Source organism: Crassostrea angulata, chromosome 8 (genome assembly GCF_025612915.1).
Source record: "Crassostrea angulata isolate pt1a10 chromosome 8, ASM2561291v2, whole genome shotgun sequence".
Lineage (NCBI taxonomy): Eukaryota > Metazoa > Mollusca > Bivalvia > Ostreida > Ostreidae > Magallana > Magallana angulata.
Window position 1 is genome coordinate 8,988,906 of NC_069118.1, and position 22,494 is coordinate 9,011,399.

The 22,494-nt window shown below is 31.6% G+C and overlaps 1 long non-coding RNA gene across 5 annotated transcripts; it reads right to left on the reverse strand.

Annotated features, from left to right (window-relative positions):
* Positions 1–5,660: 5,660 nt before the first annotated feature.
* On the reverse strand, positions 5,661–19,300 carry LOC128160490 (uncharacterized). Of its 5 annotated transcripts, none has more exons than XR_008240289.1 (7): positions 19,236–19,300; positions 16,073–16,268; positions 15,314–15,375; positions 14,384–14,443; positions 13,657–13,719; positions 7,642–7,701; positions 5,661–6,007 (listed from the first exon to the last, which is right to left on the reverse strand). It is a non-coding gene; the product is annotated as an uncharacterized LOC128160490 (long non-coding RNA). The 5 variants fall into 5 exon arrangements; XR_008240291.1 differs by lacking the exon at positions 19,236–19,300 and adding an exon at positions 18,884–19,098; XR_008240292.1 differs by lacking the exon at positions 19,236–19,300 and having other exon boundaries at positions 13,682–13,719; positions 16,073–16,621.
* Between the last annotated feature and the right edge of the window lie 3,194 nt (positions 19,301–22,494).

Here is a 22,494-nt window from a genome sequence, read left to right on the forward strand (position 1 = left end):
CGTAGCAACAGGTGCAAGTGTATATATATATATATATATATATATATATATATATATATATATATATATATATATATATATATATATATATATATATATTGCCAAAGATTCAATAGAGAGTAACATTAGTGAAAATGTGCTCATTTGTGATACAACAGAGCTAGATCTACATTTATTTACAATTTTTTCGGACGACTGTACCTGTGACTGTATTGAGATTTGAATCCACTAGCCGAAGTGATAAAACATACTGCCAGTAATTCAAAAGTCTTTTACATAAAATGATTGTAAAGTTGCATGATTTTTCTATTACCTGTAATAAATAACGAATTGTTATGTTAATTTTAAAACAGATAAAAAGTCATAATAATAATGCTGTAAGTTGTAAAATAAATCTTATATTGATTCGTCTATGCTGTATCTGTTATATACGATCCGATCTCAAATGCAACAAACATATTTCTGTTAAAAAAATAGAGTCAATCGTTTATATCCTTTAAGGAGAAAACATTTAGATCTCATACCTGGTAGTATGTTGAAAACATTGTTTATTATATACCAATCAATTTTCCCTTCTTAATACTGTCAATTTATAGAGAGCGATCCGATTTTCTGGATCATCACATTGTGGGTTTCCGGTTCCGTATCACAACTCTCTGAAATTGGTGACGTAGTACGCATAAAATGACGTCTGTATTTTAGAGCGTTTTAAAAGAGTTCGTTTCAAATAGCTTTGATATATGCGTAAACGTCATGCAGTTGCTTTTAAAGATAGTTTTGTAATAAAAACTTTAAAATAGACAAGGGTATAAAAAAATGTATCATTACAACAGTAACTTATTTTCGTGTCTCGTTTGATCTGATGATCAGCGCCTCGCAACTCGATTTGATCCGCCCCTTTGAATTAAGTTACTGTTAAAATAATATTTAGATCTTAATGCTGTTCGGCGTCCTCCAAACTTTGGCATACTAATATGCATGTGAATTTATAAAGTCCATCAATGTTCTCATGTTAAACATCCACCTACAAATTTGATAAACAGGTAGCATTTAATTTATGTAGGTAACACAAAATTGCAAGAAGTAAATCAAATAGCAATCTAATTTATTTCATCAAGTGAATAATTAATTGTAATTAAGATTAACCTATTATGTAGCACACAAGTGACAAAATTGTTAAAGAATATTTCGAAAATATATTTTAGTTCAAAGAAGAATAAAAATTATGTATCGGGTGCGCAAATATTACATAACTTAAACACTGCAATGTTGCCAATTGTTTGTTCCAGCAGTTTAAAATTTTACATGTGACAGTTGGATATTTGTGACCTTCTTAATATCAGACCGTAACCAATGGTTAAAGTACTGATAACTGTCTCAGGTAAATCAACAATAAAATTCCATGGCAGTCTTTTCAGTACACTGTATGCCTCAAACACTTTTGTATGAAGGAATAGCAGACAGTTCTCCGTCCTGACAGGCTTAGATACTCTCTGATATTTTCGTTTAGTTTTCTATTAAACAAAATGTTTATGTAGTAAGACTGAAAGTAAACATTTAAGTATTCCATTACTTAAAAAAATATAGTAAAAAAGTGGGGTTTTATCTAATTTTAAATAAAACAAGCTACAATTTGTCCCAAGTGACCTTTTGCATCATTTTTTTTTGGGGGGGGGGTATTTTGATTTGTTTAATACGTTTGAATGCCATTGTAAAATAATTGCAGGCACGTAGCATCGTTTTTGAAAGTGGGGGGGGGGGGCGGCAGACTCATCCAAAATAATTTTGACAAGCAAAAAAAAAAAAAAAAAAAGGGGGGAAATTAAAGTTTTCCAAAATCTTCAAAATCCAAATCTGTGGGGGTGGGGGGGGGGGGTGGGTGGGGTGGGGGAGGGCCTGGCGTAGTATAGTACTTCAATTTCACTCCTCATATCCTTATTTTCATACCATTTATTTACATACTCCCAAAAAAGTGGGGGCCAACTCCATGATAATTCATTTTTTTATATATAAATTTTAAAAAATTGGTTGCTGCGAGAAAAATTGGGGAGGGGGGGGGGGGGGCAGGCCTGATGCTACGTGCCTGAATTGTCAATAAAGGACAAAATATCTGAGATTAAGTCTGTCGTGAGCTCTTTCTTTATACACGTACCCAGAGAAATTCAAAGGACAGACAATACATTTTTTTAAGAATAATTTATTTATTTATCGTATCTTTTTTTTCATTCCAACACAATTCACATTTTAATGGCTATCATGCTTATTGGCATCTTTAAATTGCCTTAAAATGCTAAAATACACATATGTAGAATTGTGATTTTCAATATCTTTAAAATAACTGCATCATATTGAAATCAGAACAAAATTATGTGATGTAAGATTGGGATGCATTTGTCAGTAAAATTGCTCTGATAGTGAACCTCTGTTAAATATTTAAAAATAATAATAATAAAATATCCGTTATATACCATCATTTAGTTTATTTTGATTGTTCACATAGGAATCTTCAAATTAAAGAAACAATTACATGGACTGAACCAAAAAAAAAAAAGTGGAGAAATCTTGAATGAAAATAAATGTAAAATTGGTACATATACATGACATGTTTTTACATACAGGACTGTTACACAATGTATGAAAGGCAAGAAACAGTTAAATTAGATTGCACTTTTCTTTGTGTTTTTCTACATGTGTAGACAGTGTTACGATGACAAGGTGTAAAATCCGCATGCAACTGAATTCTTTCGTATAGAATTTTTTTAGATAGTTTTTGCTTTAAAAAATACAGGAAAGGTCGTTATCTTCTTTAACTATGATAAAACTTGCAATTATAGATGACAGATTCATATATATATATATATATATATATATATATATATATCTGCTTTCAACAATAGGCGGACATGGCTATAAAACCATACTTAGGCAGACATATATAGCTTTTTTTAAATCTCGATATTATTCATTGTCCATCTCAACAAGCTATTAAAACACAAAAGTATGTTCATTGGTAGACTGTTGTTAAGATATATTGCATCTAAAGAGATATACATTTTAAGAGGTCTGCCTTATTTTCCAAAACCATGCAGTAGACTTTAGGCTGACATTATATAAATACAATGTAAGGTAGACATATATTAATATTCGAAATGCCTATCAGGCAGACAATAAATAGTAATTTCAATATGCATTCAAGTGTCAATTAAAATGCAAAAGCAATCATATTCTACAAATATTAATTTTAGGTGACCTTTTTCCTACCTTAATTGAATAATATTTTTTTAAAGAAATGTTGTATTTGATTTTCTAAACATATTTGTTTATATCATATTCAACTTTCATGTCTTAACACATTTTTAAGTGTATGTTGTGCGGCTGTGCCACCAAATGTTTGAAAAGTTATATTTTATATTGTCATAGGTAAAATTTTTATTCATATCTTAATTAACACATTAATATTTGAATTATTAAAACTTAATGAAAACATCACAACACCATTACTATTTTTTCAAAAGAAATAACTCTTTTGTTTCAATTGTATACTAGTACATGTTATAACAAACATCATATGAATAACAAGAAAGGTGCTTCCAAGTTTTAATATTTTTTATTTTAGAACACTGATTCTCAGAAATATAAAAGATGAGAACATTAAAAATGTACTAGCATTACAAATGAAAACAACATGATATCTCATTTTAATTTGTTCTGCATGATATTGTATTTTGATTTAATATGCACTCATGTTGTGAACAGATCAACAAAGTGAAACAACTGATACAATGATATAAGTACATGTACATGTATCATAATTATACACGTGTTGATAACATGCTCAATAACTAAAATAAATCTTATTTATTATTACCTCCATTATTGTTCAACCCCACCCACCCCCACTTTTTTTGCAAAGTTAGACCTAATCATGAGGCACATAGCATCATAGAGGGTTCAGCCCCCCCCCCCCCACCCCCACTTTTTCTCGCAGGAAACACAATTGTTCCTAAATTTACTTTGAAAAGATAGAATTATTCAATCAGCACCCCCCCCCCCCCCCCCCCAGATATTTCATGATTTGGAAGAAAAAATTTCGGTAGGTAAATTTTTTTTTTTGGAACAATAGGTTTTTTCATGATTTTGGGAATAAGGTTTTTTTGTTTTTGCTTGTCAAGATTTCTGAGGATTAGTCTAGGCACCCCCTCCCCACCCCCCCCCCCCCCTTCACTTTCAATTTGCTTTCGACGCCACTGCATTAACATTAATTCTAATCTTTGGTACATGAACAAATTGAACCCAGGTACATGCACAACATTCTCATAATTTATAAATGCTGAACACCACATTAGTTTTTCCTTAATCGGTTATTTTCTATTTCAATAAAAAAAAAAAAAACCAGTTGAATCAATGCACTCCACGGGCCTGGATTTTGACTTCTTTGCCTTGGAACAACTATGTAATATTTCAGAAACACAATCAAGGAAGTGTGTCTAATTTTTGTTTCCTATAGTTAAATTAATTCAAAAATCAATATGTAATACAAAGACAACCAGTGAGTGTAAAAAATCATAATGCATCATCTAGATCTCTACATTGTACATGATAATCAAGTAAACTTAATCAATTGCTACCAGCTGTGCAAAAAATAGAATTGGGATTTGAAGGGGAAGAATTTGCTTGTAAAATTTCTGTGAAGAAGCATTTGAACATCAAACATGTAGCCATCTTCCTGTTTGTCAGAATTTAAATTTGGTTTAAAAAGTGACTAAGATACTTTCCAAACAAGAGGTCCATGGGCCACATCGCTCACATGAGCAACAACATCCATGATGAAATCAGCTTTAAGGGGTCATTTACAAAATATCAAAACAATGTATGAGAAAAGATTCTGTATAAAAAGATTTTCAATTTTCTTTAACACATTTTCTAATGCTATTGTGCTTTTTTAAAAACTGGATAATTTCATTATCAATTGTCTACATCTTGAGCATTTCATTTCTCATGAAGATCAAGAACATCAAACTTTGAACTAATTTTGTAGCCCACGGTCACAGTCCAACAATTGAGAATCAAAAAGTCAAGATGATTGGTTATAAGCAATACCATATATTTTAAAATTTGAGTTATGGAGAATAATTAAAATTATTTCTTAGATTAATATACCACCCCCACCAATGTGACCTAATTATACCTTCAAGAACATGATTTGAACATGATGACATTTGCACTATCTGATAATTCTTCCACACAAGTCACAGCATGGCTTTTGAGAAAAAAAAATTATAAAGAAAAAGATTTTTAAAGATTTTTTCTCAATATATTCTTATGTAAAAATTGCCCCCCTCCCAATGGTGCCTCTCCCTAACCTTCGGCATACTGATTTAATCAAACTTCAACACAATTTACAGCTTGTCTGGCCTATTGGTTTTTGAAAAAAAAGTTTTTGGAAGATTTGTCTTTATATATCATTTATATTATACAATTGTGGCTCAACCTTGCCCCCTGGGAACATGATTTGAACAAACTTGAATCTACATGACCTGAGGATGCTTCGACACAAGTTTCAGCTTTTCCAACCAAATGTTTTTTGAGAAGATTTGTTAAAAATATGATTTAAAAATCATTCCCCTTTTAGATATGACTTAGCCCTTCATTCGAACATATTTGAATGCCATTTACACAAGGTTTCTTCATGCCAAGTTTGGTTGAAATTAGCCAAGTGGTTCTAGGGAATAAGTTGAAAATATGAAAGTTGACAGACAGATGCCATACAAAAAAGTGATCTGAAAAGCTCACATGAGCTTTCATCTCCGGTTAGCTAAAAGGGAGTAAACGAAAGCATTTGATTTAAAGTTTTGGTTTAAAAAATCTAAAAAAAAAAAGTTTTTTAATCGATTGGAATGCTTCTTTTTTCTTTTGTTCTTTTCATTCATGATCTTTGTTCTGAACTGAAGAACTGTGCAAGAAAAGGATGTAGATCTGCTCAAGTAGCCCTCCAGACATGTTTTACCTGAAAAGGAAATAGAAATATAACTTTATGAAATTTCAAACACATTGTGTCATATAAGGATACTAGTACATCTATATGTAATATTTTATTCTACAACATATGCAAAGGTAATTATAAATTACAAAGCTTACCGGGATGAGGCATCACCCACATGAGACTATCTTTATTATTTTATGAAAATCAAAGTTGATGATCTTTTATAAAATTTAATAATTCTTTAATATAACAATATAAATGTCACAATTTTCGCCTTTATCAAATAAAAATTAGCCATTATCTGACAACTGATGTGAAATTGGGCATACAAATAAAATTTTGATAAGACCTCTAGAACAAACCAGGAGGAAAAAGGTTTTTTTTATTTGACTATTTGATGCCTTATAACAATAACCTTCATATGTAGAACATGAAAAAAATCCCTAAGGCAGAAGTTTGAAAAAATGTGCAAAATTGATACATTTCAAGCAAAATCCCATAGGGTCCTATGTTAAAAATTAACAAACTTTGAGATGATCCCCTAAACAAACAATGTGGTAAATGTCTGATTTTTTTGTTTTAAAATGCTTCTTATTTTAGTAGAAATTCATGCATTTTCAGAGGGACGGGTGGGGATGAGATGTTATGGGACCAACCTTACTTTGAGAACTACATATTAGTAAACTGAGATAATGATCAAAACTATACTGTTGTAATGAAAAATGTGCATAGGTTTTAGATGTTTTTGAAACAAAATTTAAAAACATAAGATTAAGATAAATTATATATAGAAAATATATTGGCCAGTGATAAAACATCGATGAAATCGCGGATGACGGTTGATGATTAAGAGAGTGCAATTAAAGCTGAACGTCGCTTGTAAATAGGCAATGTCTGCCATATTTCTCTCTCACCACAGTTATCCCTACAACCCCTATAAAAGCTGCGGAACTCTTCGCAGTTTAAAGTATTTCGATGTAGAGGTCTCACCTGTGCTGACATACAACTTGCCTCACCGTGTTACTCGGTCGCAATGAAATTATTAAGTTTTATGCACTTTTTTCAAGTCAGGAGAATGCTAACATCAAATAAACTGGTCAAAATATAATTAACAAACAGAATTTGCACATAAAATAAGAATTAAATGCATAAAATCATAAGACCATGAAAAGAAGTTTCAGGTGTGCAATCTGGTGTAACGAAATCGAAGGATTTATAAACCAGGTATCTGTGTGATGGTGCCTATTTATGAGCGGTGTCCAGCTTTAAAGATAAAAAGTCAACAAAATAAAAGCCAAACATGTGTATTTAAATATATATATATATATATGAGCATAATTATATTTATATGAATTATCCATCTCTGGCAGACACGTTGGCATGCGTTTTTTTTAAATATAGAACTCCTAGAATTTATACCAAACATGAATCTAACAGTCATTTCATCACAGATCTATAGGCCTTTCCTACATGTTCTGACTACATATGAAATACAGAATTAATTATATATCATTATCATAGGAATAAGATAATTAAATTCTATTACCCCTCTTTAGCAGACACCTTAACTTGTGTCCACCAAATACTGTATAAGAACATATGAAATTAATATTCAAATATTTTGATACAAACCAGAGGGACATTCATTCTTAACTTACCTCAACATCTCCATCTAACACCTCTCCAGCATTCTCTTAACGTTGCTTCAAATCCACTTGCTACAAAAAATAAACACCACATGAGAGTTAATAATATTAGCTCGTCCGAAAAATATTGACCACTTAATATTTTTTATTGTTATATTCAGTAGTATATTATCACTATATAACTCTATATAGACGAATAGTCAATAAATGTAATATTAGCTCGCCCGAAAAATATTGACCGGTCAATATTTTTTTGATATTGACCGGCTAGGAATAATATCTAGAGAACATTCCCTCTATTTCAAATAATCGCCTCTGATTTGAGGATTCGTAAACTATGACGTAAATAACTTTTCGAACGCGCAATGTGACGGTTTGCGATCATAACGGATGTAGGGATTTGCGAAGTAGTGTGAAGTAAAATCAGGTAGAACATCTGTATGTTAATTCTTACGGTGGGTGGAATATCACCAGTGATCGTTTGATGCTGAGGATATTTTGGAAATGAACTTTGCACAAAATTGAATTCGCGAATTCTTTGTTGAGGTGAAAAAATTACGGCGATCTGTTTTCAGTTACTTTATTAAATTTTGGTTTCTTTCTTCATAAAACAAAACAAATGTTGACTGTGTTTTTGGGCAACATTGATTATATAAGCCCCCTTGGGACGAAAATATTGCCCTCCGCTTCGCGTCGGGCAATATTTCGTCCCTCGGGGGCTAATATAATCAATGTTGCCCTCAACCCCAGTCAATATTTGTATAATATTGACCGGCTAGGAATAATATCTAGAGAATATGCTCTCTATTTCAATTAATCGCTTCTGATTTGTTGATTCATAAACGATGATGTAAATAACTCTTCGCGACTCCAAAAAAATGGGACGTCATAATAGACAGTCAGTAAAGGCAAGTAAACAACGGAAGCGCAATGCGACGGTTTGCGATCATAACGGATATAAGAATTTGCAAATTATTGCAAGTGAAATCAGGTGGAACATCTGTATATTATTTCTTACGGGCGGTGGAATATCATCAGTGACAGTTTGATGCTGAGGATATTTTGGAAATGAACTTTGCACAAAATTGAATTCGCGAATTCTTTGTTGAGCTGAGAAACTTACAGTGATCTGTTTTCAATTACTTTCTTTAATTTTGGTTTGTTTCTTCATATAACAAAACAAATGTTGACTGTGTTTTCGGGCAACATTGATTATATTAGCCCCCTTGGTACAACAATATTGCCCTCCGCTTCGCGTCGGGCAATATTTAATCCCTCGGAGGCTAATATAATCAATGTTGCCCTCCACCCCAGTCAATATTTGTATAATATATCTGAGCATATATTATATGAATTATGTGAATTATCCATCTCTGACACATTGGCATGTGTTTTGTAATATAGTATGCCTAGCATTCATACCATGTGAATCTAACAGTCATTTAATCACAGATCTATTGGCCTTTTCTACATGTTCTGACTACATATGAGATACAATATTAATAACATATTACTTATTAGTATAAGAGTAAAAACCAAACAAATCAAAGATAACAAAGCTCACCGATACCAGGTATCATCTTTGTGAGACCACCTTTATCATATTATATGAAAATCATAGTAAATGATCTTTGATATTCATGTATACTAATTTGACACAATATCATGTATCATATGTTAATAATAGTTTGATAATCATATGTTCATTTTATAAGGTATTGTAAGATACAATGTTTTTCAACACAATAATATAAAATACAATATTGCATCCTATGATACTATACAATATATGTCATATGATACAATACTGTAAAATATAATGATACATATATATTATTATAACGGTAACTTGATCCAAAGGGGCGGATCATGTCGAGTTGCCAGGTGCGGATCACCAGATCATATGAAACACAAAGCGTCAAACTTTCATTACTAAATACATGTTTGTAATAAATTTAATAACAAGATATCTGTGAGCCAATGCTCACTAGTGATACCCCCGCTCTGATGTGAATATGCAAAATAAGCAAAGTCGACATTTAACAGAAAGCTGGCATCCGATTGGTACAGAAATATATCCCACAATATGGCATGTCTAAACAAATAGTGTGTTAAAATTTCAAGCATCTGCGATAAATAGCTGCTGAGAAATCTTTGACGAAAATTTGTTTGAAAATTTTGGCTAAAATAAACAAAGTACTCATTTAACAGGAAGATGACGTCCGATAGGTACAAAAATATATCCCACGATATGGCATGCCTTAACAAACACTGTGTAAAAATTTCAAGCATTTCCGATAAATAGCTGCTGAGAAATCTTTGACGAAAATTTGTTTGAAAATTTTGGCAAAAAATAAACAAAGTCATTATTTAACAGGAAGTTGACGTCTGATTGGTAAAAAAATATATCCCACGATATGTCATGCCTTAAAGGTCATATGAAACGATTTTTAACACTATGATTTTCTTTCATAAATATAAAGCTTGTTATAAACAAATGTCAAAATACGTGATGTAAGATTTTTTTGCCTTTGCATTACTGAGAAATAACCGTGAAAACTGAGCACCTCAAAAAATTCTTCCCCGCTTATCGTTCTTGATTTTGTGGATTTATGACGTCACAAAGACCCACCGATGTAAACAATGCATTAAAACTAGTGTAATTTTAAAGAAGTTTATCGATTAAATTTTAGTAATTTTTGCATATATGAACGTGTCTTTCTTTTCAAATGAGATAATTTGATTTCGTAGTAGCCTACAGACGACTTGGTTTTAATTGATTGTTAATGAATAAGCTTTAATGATGAAGATCCCGTACGTACTGCAGTGGAAATTTAACGAAAGAAATGTTCCAACATTAACAGCTGATTAATGAATTATGCTTATCCTTTTAAAATAGAAACATCATTTTCTTCTTCGGTACGTATAATGATTGAGCTACATTTAAAGGGAATTAAATCATTTTAGTTGATTTATTTTGTCACATAAAAAAAGTATAAGACAGGCCAATGAAAATGTTTGAGGCATTGTGTACATAGTTTGTATTTAAAAGCTGCTGTTAAATGCCGCAAAATTATTCTTAAATTTTATTTTAAAATAATATCAATTTCTGACTTATTGATATATACATGTAGCAATATCATTAGAAAATACACGTGTATTAACGTTTTATTAAGATTGCGGAAATATGGCATTTAAGGATTTAGAAATGTATCGGAAAAATAAATCGGTTGTTTGATAAAAATAGCTGTGAACGAATGTGAAGATAATCAACAGATTTTATTAAGAACAAGCATCAATAATGATAAAAAAACGAAAGAAAAAATTGCGGAAGGAAGTGAGATAGAAGGGATCTGTGAGTAAACACCGCACATGTATATACACGTTGTAAAATCAAAACACCGCACATATCAATATAAGTACTGACGTTTCAAAAACAAAACATTTGCAGAAATTTCTCCTAGACTAAAAATAATTAAATGGTAACATATTTGTGAATTTGAAAGCGAAACAAACAGTATAATCGTGAAGCGAATGAGGCACCACGAGGCCTATAAGTTTAGAAAAAAAAATCTTAATGAATCGCATGAACGTGCAAATGGGAAAAACCGATCAGTTATTTTTGAATTTGTCAATTTCATAAAAAAAAAAGGTCGAAATAAAACATATATACATGCATATATTAAAATTATATATTATTAAACTTGCATGTGAATCTATGAACTTCGAAGAAAATCATTCATTCTCCGTACGTGCAGTCTCGAAACTGAATATGTACACGCTATTAAATATAAACACACACGATTTCATTTCTTGAGAGAAAAAATACTGACGTGGTCGATTATTTTATAATTATACAAGTTTTTATATAGAATAGTATTTTTTTTCGTCTTTTAAAATGCTGCAAAATGTCATGGATATTTGTATTCACAACATAGCTTTACAAGGCTATTGGGTCTTACTGACGTCATAAGCAAGGGAGGTAAGCCGCGTAAGTCAATGTTCCTTTTCGCGAATAAGTGATTTTGAACGACTGTGGCGCTCACATTTTGCATAAAATATTCAGAAAACAATGTCAGTCTTATTAAATAGGCACTTATGAACTCATTCCCGTATATAACTCAATATGGTCAGGATATCGTTTCATATGACCTTTAACAAACACTGTGTTAAAATTTCAAGCATCTGCAATAAATAGTTGCTGAGATAAATGCGACAGAAATTTTTGTTACGGAAGAACAGACAGACGGACAGACGGACGGACGGACAGACAGACAGACACACAAGGGTAAAACAGTATACCCCCCTCCTTCGGAGCGGGGGTATAATAAATACCCTTTTCCATATCACAGCCTGTATCAGCCCTCGACCAATATCATCCTCCGGGCCTTCTGCCCCTGGGCTGATATTGGAGTCTCGGGCCGATACTTGCTGTGATATGGAAAAGAATATGTATTATTCTCTATTTAATGCTGGTATCATATAAAACAATGGTGTTTCATATCCTACAATACTTTATCATTGGAATCATGTTATATCATTGGAATCATGCTATATCATTTCACAATAATAACATCTATCGAAAAAGATTGTGTGAGGTAGAAGGTTTTTTTTAGCATTCTTGATAATGGAGATCAGGCTCTTCATCAGAAGATACCTCTGCAATTTATTTGTATTATAGTTAAATCAACTATGCAAGTTTGAAATAGTTCTATTATATCCTAAAAATGTGACCTGTTCCTAAAAACTAAACCGCATCCAGCATCTAAAACTTATGACTCAGATTCAGCATTCGAGCCTGCTAAGTGCATATATCATAAAACACACCATCCATGTAAGTTTGGTGAAGTTAGGACAAGTAATAACTAAGATATAATCATCAGAGGGCACCTGCTCAAATAACTTTAACCTCATTCAGCATCCAAAACCTATGGCTCAAATGCATCAGTATTACAAGACGCACCATCCATGCCATCTTCCCTAGCCAAGGGTTTCTGATCTGCACCGCTTTTCACAAACCCTTGGCATATTGTGCTATCAAAAGTCAGGATTTTTTCGTCACTATTTAAATCAAAGATGCCGTACTATAACGTACCTGATGCAGTTATGGCAGCCTCTGTAGACATTGATATTGACAAGTTACCCAGTGTATTCAATAAAAAGGAATAATGTGAAATGTTACATATGGATTGAATTCATTCGAAAGGTGATCAAAAGACTGTGAGTGGTAAATCCTCAATCTACGAGTGCACACCTCTGTTGATAAACAATATAGTGTACTTTTTTTTGCACCATTGAATAATCGATACATGCATTATGAAGACTCAAACAGAAAGACGAGAAAAATAAGGGTTTTGAGCTATTCATAGTAGAGACACTCGTGAATAAACATAAGGAAAACATTGTTGATTAAATCAGATATGCTTTGTAGTTTTTGATTGGTCGAACGGTTTCAGTAAACCCCAATCAAAATCCTGGAAAAAAAAACGAACTTTTGTTAACACGATATGCCAATGGTTGTGAGAAGTGGTGCGGATCAGAAAACCTTGGATAGCAAAGATGCATCCATGCAAGTTTGGTGAAGTTAGGACCAGTAGTAACTTAGAAATGGCTATCAAAGGGCACCTGCACCAAAAAATTGAACCTGATCCAAAAACCTTAACCTCCTCCAGCATCTGAAATTCATGGCCAAGATTCAGCATCCAAGTCTTTCATGTCCATAATTAGGTCCAGATGCATCATCCTTGCAAGTTTGGTGAAGATAGGACAAGTAATAACTTAGATACAGGGCCTGCATAAAAACCTTAACAAGATCCAGACGCCAACGCCAATACCGTGGGTATAGCATAAGCCCCCCCCCCCCCACCCCCACTTTGTCTCGGTGAGCTGATTATGAAATCCTATTACCCCTCTTAAGCAGACACCTTAACTTGTGTCCACCAAATACTGTATAATATATATAAATATATATTCATATTAAAATATTTGAGACAGAATATTAAAGAGAGACATTCATTTTTAACTTACATTAACGTCTCCATCTAAAACATACTCTCCAGCTTTCTCTGCTTCTTGCTCCAGATCCACTTGCTACAAAAAACATCCCATTAAGTTAATAAATAGGTTGGAGATACCAAACTTGGGTACAGTACTAATCAAACCCAAGTTTACAGAATGTAACCCAGACAAAACCCAGATTTACTTTCGGAGTTTACTCCGGATTAATTAGAGTGGACCCAAAGTAAACTAGAGAGTAACTTCTGTCGAAAGAACCCTAAGGCAGACGCTACATGAGTATTTGGAATATACAAGGGGTGGGCATTACAGGCAGTAAAATAATTAGATAAAAGACCCGACTGCTTCACATTTCAATGTTTAAAGAGAACTATGAAAGCAAACCGCGAGTCAACCCAAAGTAAATACTGAGTGAACCCAAAGTAAACCCCAACTGTACACAAATTTCCAAAAATAAACCTGAAGTAAACCCCAAATTAATATCGAAAGTAAACCTTGGGTTTACTCTGGTGTAAGGTTGGGTCTGATCAATAGTGTAATTATAATGTTTACCGGGTAATTTTCACCATTCTACACTTGCATTTTCTGACTACATATGAGATACAGGATTAATTACATATATTTATTATGGGTGTAAAATTATTAAATCCTATTACCCCTCTTAAGCAGACACCTTCACTTGTGTCCACCAAATACTGTTTATATATATATAGTTGATACTAAAATATCTTTAACTTACCTCAACATTTCCATCTAACTCCTCTCCAGCATTCTCTTAACATTGCTCTAAATCCATTTGCTACAAAAAAACACCCCAGTAGAGTTAATCATTATGTGAATTACCAAGCTTGGGTACAGTACCAATCAAACCAAATCTAATAGAAAGTAAACACAGACTTAACCCTAGGTTTACTTTCGGGGTTTACTCCGGTTTACTAGAGGGGACCCAGAGTAAACCCAAAGTAAACTAGAGTTTCCCCTGCCAGAGGTTGACCCCCGAGACAGATGCTACATGTGTATTTGGAATTTACAAAGGATGGGCATTATAGGCAGTAACATAATTATATAAAAGACTGGTCTGCTTCACATTTCAATGTTTAAATAGAACCATAAAAGCAAACGTTAGTAAACCTAAAGTAAACCCCGAGTAGACCAAAAGTAAACCCCATCTGGACAAACATTTACTAAAAGTAAACCTCGAAAGTAAACCTGGGGTTTAGTTAGAGTTTGCTCTGGTGTTAGGCTGGGTCTTGTCGGTACTGTAGTTATAATGTATACTGGGTAATTTTCACCATTCTGAAGTTGTATTTTCTGACTACACATGAGATACAGGATTATTACTATTTAGGAGTAAAACGGTTAATTCCTTTTACCCCTCATAAGCAGACAAATTAACTTTTGTTATACTTTCATGTTAAATACTGAAATCTGATTGGTTTAGACGCAGTTCATAATCTGTTCTATTACCTTCAGCGTTAGCAACGCACTTAGCAACGGGTAACATTACGAATTGTTACATGCGCGAAATGGTTTTCTCGGGGTGTCAATTTCAACTGTTACCCTCCCAAACAGGCACTATTAATATAATGTCCACTAGATACTTTATTTATATATATTTGATATTAAAATATTTGTAACAGAATACGAGAGACATTCATTCTTAACTTACCTCAACATCTCAATCTAACACCTCTGCAGCATTCTCTTCTCGTTGTGCCATCTTAGAAATTACTGTTGAGTAAATCAAAATAAAGATAATATTCTCTGCACTATAATCATTGATTTTTCTAATTCTCATATTTGACATTATTCTGGTTTTTTTAAACCAAACTGATGTCCATTTGAAAAAAATCAACCTGCTAGTTATACTGTAAATTCCTTTTATTACGCGAGTACTCGTGGAATCGGATCAAATCGCGAGAATATAAAATCGCGAACACGGAATTTCCATCCTTATTTCTTATAGTTTTCAACTCTTAGAAAATAATAGCAAGATTTTAAAATCCGCGAAGGGTGCTTCTCGCGATTTTACGTGAATATTAATTCCTCGCAGTTAATTAGGAATCTACAGTATACAGATGATAAAAGATAAAATTTTCACTCCTAAATAAATACCTCAACCCTCACTCATGCCAATCAAACAGAATATTTAACTTAGTTCGAACAAGTTGAGATATTGTTTAACTTAGCTACACATTTCTAGAAAATTTATCCATGCAGTATATTTAAAATTAATTAAATCTACAGACAGAAAGAAAGACATGGGGGCGACAAACATATTAAAAATTTAAAACAATTAACATTAAAATACATCTTCAAAAAATTTCAATGTTTTTCTTCTTTTTTTTTCATTATTCATGTTATTAATCAATTACAAGTACCGGTAAAACATTTCAGTTTCTCCATGATGTTAGATAATATATTTTACCTTGCTCCTCCACCAAAGGTTCTCTTTATCTCCATAATTGTATTGAATCTATTCCCTTGGCTGTATATTCTTCACAGCATACAGACAGAGGTCCTCTTTGTCATTAAAGACATTCAGCTTCATGACCAAATTAGCATCTTTGTCTGTATCATTGGTGAAATGACTAATGCTGTTAGTAACACCCTCTGCATCAATGCTAAAACAAAAATTTGAACAATAGATAAAAAATGTAATCCTGAAAAAATTCTGAGGAAAATGAATTGCACTTTTATTTTATATTTTCCAGCAACTGTGTTTGCATGTTTGAGGACTTTCTATGATGGTTGGGGGCTAACAATGTTTTCTATCTTCTACATGCATACATGCTAACCTCCTGTGATGAAAAAGAGGTAGATTAAGAACCCGAAAGAGATGGCATTGCACATGGCCTTTTTGTGTATAGTATATTTTAAAGCATATAGTTTTATATACTATTTATGTAAATAGAGATTCTTATTTGTAATTAAGGATATCAACTGAAATATAAAAGACTTGACAAATTTAGCAATATCAACAAATGCCCCCCCCCCCCCCCCCAAAAAAAAAATAGTAATCATTTACCATCAAACTGATAAAGCAATTTTATTTTTTGGAGGAAAAAAATCTTTGTGTGCCGAGACTTTAACAATTGCCATTGTTTAGTAAAAATAGGTTAAGTTATCAAAATTTTACAAAAAAGAGAAGTAAGAACTTCATTCTCTCCCAAGTTATTATTGAAATTGATAAAAGGGTATATATCCAAGATATCTTTATTGACAAATTATCATTTTTCACTCAATAAAGTTCACAGGAACAAAAACAAAAATCTTACGGAGATTTATAATGGGAAATGTTTAAATCTTTTTACCATTTGGAGCTCATTTGGAATACCTCACACAATTTTTCAATGTTTCTCCTTGGTAAAGATAATATTGACATGTCTAATGAAATCACTATAAGTGGTTTCTTTCATCTTTTAATGTAAAACACACATGCTTGAAAACTAATCATTCAAATGACTTAAAAAAGCGTACTATGTATGAACCAGACTCAATTCATGCTCTAATTTCAAACATGAGAAAGTTTCTGGACCACAATGCCTTCCATAACATGGCTATCAAAACAACGTATGTATTTTGAAGAAAAGCGGTAGATTTCCTAATGAAAGCAGTAAGTGGGTAACAGACTAAGAGGTAAAAAGCTGTAGACTTCCGCGAAAAGCGATAGAGTTAACATGTATGCCTTCTATCAATTAAGTTACGAACAAGAAAATGATAAAGATCCGTAGGAAGAGGGAATTTTTACAAAAAAAAAATCACTTTTGGCACATATTGTTTTTTTTAGGTTTACGAACCACAAAATTGTGAAGTTCTGTTTGAGGACAACATTTTTTTAACATCATCTTTATTCTAATAATATTAAATGAATGGCAACTTCATGATTGTGATGTGATGATCAAGTGTAGCATGAGATGTAGCATACCGGTATGTGAAAAGTATGTAATCTGTGAAACATATCACTGAAAAAGTACAATAGAATATTAGACATACAGCTTTGAATGTTCATTTGTCATTTTATAGGGGTCAATACATTTTTCATTATAAGAATGTTTAGTTATAGTTGTATCATATAAACATTTTAGCTTGGTACAAATAGTTTTCCAATTTGTTTGTTAAGGGTAATCTTCGTTAATACCAATGAAACAAAATTTCATATAAAATGGTTGAAATAAGGAATTCTATAAATAAATGAATAGTCAGGGGTGTTAAGCATGGACATTATCAATAGATAATGTTGCTTTAGAATATGTTAACTTTCTTTAAATAAATGATATTAGAATTTCATTTTATTCTAGCTGCGTTTTGGATGCTTGGTGACCGGTTTCTTTCCACTTGCAACGCATCGACATCACATGCATTAATTTAAATTACATATCAGTCTGACAAGATAGTTTCATCTTTTAAAGTTGTTGATCTCGGCATTTCCCAGCCCCGCGAAAAAATTTCAGACTAAACCAGGCCATAATAAACACAATTAAACCTCAGTTTAATGTGTACATTTTCTCATGCCATATTTGACAGGAAGTTGTTGCCTTACAATATTGATCCCGATATGAAATCACCAAAAATCTAAATCCCATCAAAAATTTGCTGTCGTGGGGAAAAGATCTCTTTTGTAATTTTATATTTTTTCCTAAAAACTCAGAAAACCAAGTGGCGGGTTTGTAAACCTAAAAACAAAAAACGCTGTTCGTCTTGTCAGACTAAATACCAGTTCATGTAAATATCTTGGGTTGAAGATAGTCAACATTTCACTGGGAAACTAGTGTGTAATTAGTTATACAAGCCCACTCTGAGAGTACTGCAGCATAAGCAATACACATACCCTACTGGTTTGTAATATCAGAGACATATATAACATGTACAGTATACGTCCCTGGTAATATTTTATGAAATTAAGCTTTACATATTTTTTTTAAATAAGAGATAAAGAACAGAGCAAATTCAAATTATATATTCTACTCTAATATTAAAAACAGACTTAATTTTACTCTTATTAAATGTAAAATATTTTCTTTCGGATTGTTTAGTTTAATGATAATATTTGACATGTTATACTAGGAGACAACAGGACAGAGGAAATTCAAACTATGCAGTTGATATTGAAATAAAATACAAAGTGGATAAAATAATATTCTTTAATTTATCTCGGGCAATATAGCCAAGTCCATTAAGTATCCGCTGGTAGAAATTTGTGAAAAAATGGCCTGTAATGCACAATATCATTACTTACCGTCTTCTGTACCCCGAATCAAACCAAAGAGGATAGCCCAACCCCGATAACGAACCCGATTGCAATAATTCAAAAAAATGTACACACATTACTTGACACTATTTTACAGAACTTATTTGTTAGAAGTGATAAAAGAAATGATACAAGTGATGCCTGATATTACTACTGACCGCATACCATGATACTATACATACTGGACTCGTTTATTCACTATACACACAGAACCACAAAAAATCTTCAAAATTACCACTACGTAATACATATAATATTATTATAATACATATATAGAACACATTTTCATGTTATGTTATTGAAATTCAAGATGAAATGCTATAAATTACAAGATATTTACCCAGACGAGGTTCAACATCCATTCAGTGAACCGAAAATTATTACCTCAAGAAACAGAAGAGTTCCTAAATAACCACCAACCCCTCCTTTTTGAACACAAACTTCATAATTATCCAAATTATCAATAGATTATTTTAAATATGATTTAGGTAATATTCTATAATTTAACAAGCAGCCTCTTGCGACATAACAGTAGTGAGACAACTCAACATCGCTATTATAACGTTAGGTACATGTACACATCAGGGCCGGGCATATACTTGTTTACATTTCATAAATGTACCTACCTTTTTCTTTATATCGTTTTCTAGGACTGCTTTCAGCTGAAAACGTATACATATTATGCATAAAATTATTACGAACACGAGGTTATTTAACTCTTTAACGTTACACTAGATTAGCTAATATTTACAATAGGCCCTACATCTTTTTGTGGTGACGCCAAAATCAACCATGACGTCATATTATCTAACATGTAAAACCTACTGTTTTGAAATGCATGCATCTCGTAGAATGAGTTTTCTCTTGACTTAAAACTGCAAATATTTTGTTTTAATTTAATTATTTATTAATCAGTTTTGATGTATTATTGTTTAACTTTGTTAAGTCCTTGAAATGTTTTCCTCAATTCAACATGTTTTTTGTCGTCATATTTCATGAATAGAGTGTGACAACAAATAAAATTTACTGTTTAAAAGTATAAATATCAAGAAAACAAGATAAAAACTTAGTAAGCTAGTCTAAATAAGCTTGATCCTACTTACGCATCTCTCGTAACTCAAAACAGCCATGTTTGTTCGGAAGCCCTCGCAACCCATCGTAAAAAACCGAAGTGCATTTTCGGACAAAAAATATATCTCAAATGAAGACTTGGCACGGTGGCAAATATATCGACTTTTTTATCATAACTTTTTTTTCGGAAAAAACCATGGGATTCGATAAAACATGAACTTAATTGACAAAAAAGGTTTAAAAACATGAAACATACTCTTAAAAAGTATGTTTTTTATCCAGTTAAACATTGTCCACCAAAAGGGTATGCTGCGTATTTGTAAAAACATACATTCAACATTTTAAATGATGTTTCATTCTGACCAATAATAAACAATTTACACAAAAAGTATTTCCATGAATTAATTGTGTATAGTTTTTGCATAAAAATGGTAAACAAAGTTAATTAATAATAAAAGCAACGTTAATTATTGCTTTTGAAATCAGGCAGACCCGTTTTTGTCTGCCTTAATTTGAGGTCTGCCTAAAGGTTATTCTCAAATACTTGATGTCCACATAATCTGTATAACATATATGTATATATATATATATATATATATATATATATATATATATATATATATATATATATATATATATATATATATATATATATAATATATATATATATATGACGGATTCATATATAACATATTGTTTTTTCAAAGATGCATAAATATTATGATAAAAAAATAACTTGCATCTTTTTTATACATTAGACATCCAAAGATACTTCATAGCTTGAAGTAAGATGGGTTCATTATACGGTTATTTCATGTTAATAAATTTAAATTATAACATTTACCTGTTTTTAAGAAATTTAATCAATTTTTCGTAAATGGATATATGTATATTCCTGTTTAGCTCTAAAGTACAAATTCTAATTTCTGCTTTAACACAGTAGACATGACCTTACTCTTTATGCTGTCGATCCAACCATATTATGTAAATTTAAATTGTAAATGCACATTAAAATGATAATGAAATTCCAAACTTTTGACTTGATAGAAATTTTAACTTATAAACAAGTTGAAAAAAAGGGAGGATGATCGAAGTTTTCAAATGTAATGAAAACCACTATTTATTGTTAGCCGCATCAAAGTATCAATAAGATAACGTCAAATCAACTGTTAACATGTATCTTAGGAGCTCCTATCTGACCTATATAGCTTTTATTTCATGTGTATAATGTATGTAAATTTGTGTCTAAGGAGAATTGATATTTATGGTGGTCTCCATAAATTAAAGTCAGTAAAAGATTATCAAATGCAAAGCAAGCAATTCAGTGTCAAGTCTTACGAGAATAAATATCCATTTTTCATTGCAAATTAGCAAAGTTACACAGCAAGATTTTGTTATGGAATGGTGTATGTGTCTTATAATTATTCATAAACAAAAATTGAATAAGTAAGGCTTCGATATAAATTCAGTACTATTTCTCATACAATGTACCTGTTAAACAGTTGTAAATCAAATCATATATATATATATATATATATATATATATATATATATATATATATATATATATATATATATATATAGTGTGTGTGTGTGTGTGTGTGTGTGTGTGTGTGTGTGTGTGTGTGTGTGTGTGTGTGTCTATCTATCTATCTATCTATCTATCTATCTATCTATACATACAATTGATCAAATGTTCAGAAATGTTTTCAACAGATAATGTTATACTAAAATGCGTAGTACCAACAAAGAGGTTACATTTTTAAACGTCAAAATTGAATGGTTTTGATTTACATGTGTGGACATTGATCATAGTTTTAAAGCATTCAAATACCTCTAAACCTCTTCGATTCTAGTCGTCAAGTTTTTTTTAATACATGTTAACTACATGACAGGACACAAATCAAGCATGAATTAATACATCATATTTATTACAAAGAATTAGACTTGAATTATCTTAACGATCGATGTATAATACTTACAAAGAAAGAACAGTTGAGCATGCTCTCAAATTCCCAAAATTATATACGTATATTTTTTTTTAATTTGTATACAAATATATTCATTTTAAACGAAATGTATGAATCTTACAACAAAAAATAAAAAGAATTTTAAGAATACTTAATTAAGCAACTTTTCAAATTCAAAATACATGGATATAGAAATATGCATTACTCGTCAAAATGTCACCCATGGCTTGGTTTTTTACAGTTGGTAAACTGCTGTCGTCTTTATTAAATTCAGATCAGGTTTACTGCACCAAAGCGGCATTAAGCAATCACAGGGTCACGATGGTTTGTATTCAAATGAATGTTTCACCGGTCATTAGAAAAACATTTGTTTTATTTTCTCTTTTAAATCACAGTTGGATCTTTGGATAAGCTTTGTGTTGTTTGATAGATATTTCCATATAGGAATTTATCTGGCGTTAATTAGAATGGTGATATAATATGCATACAAATGCCATAGAGGGATACTTCTAACATATCGAGGTAAAAGTATTTTGATATTTCAAAAGAAGAAAATTG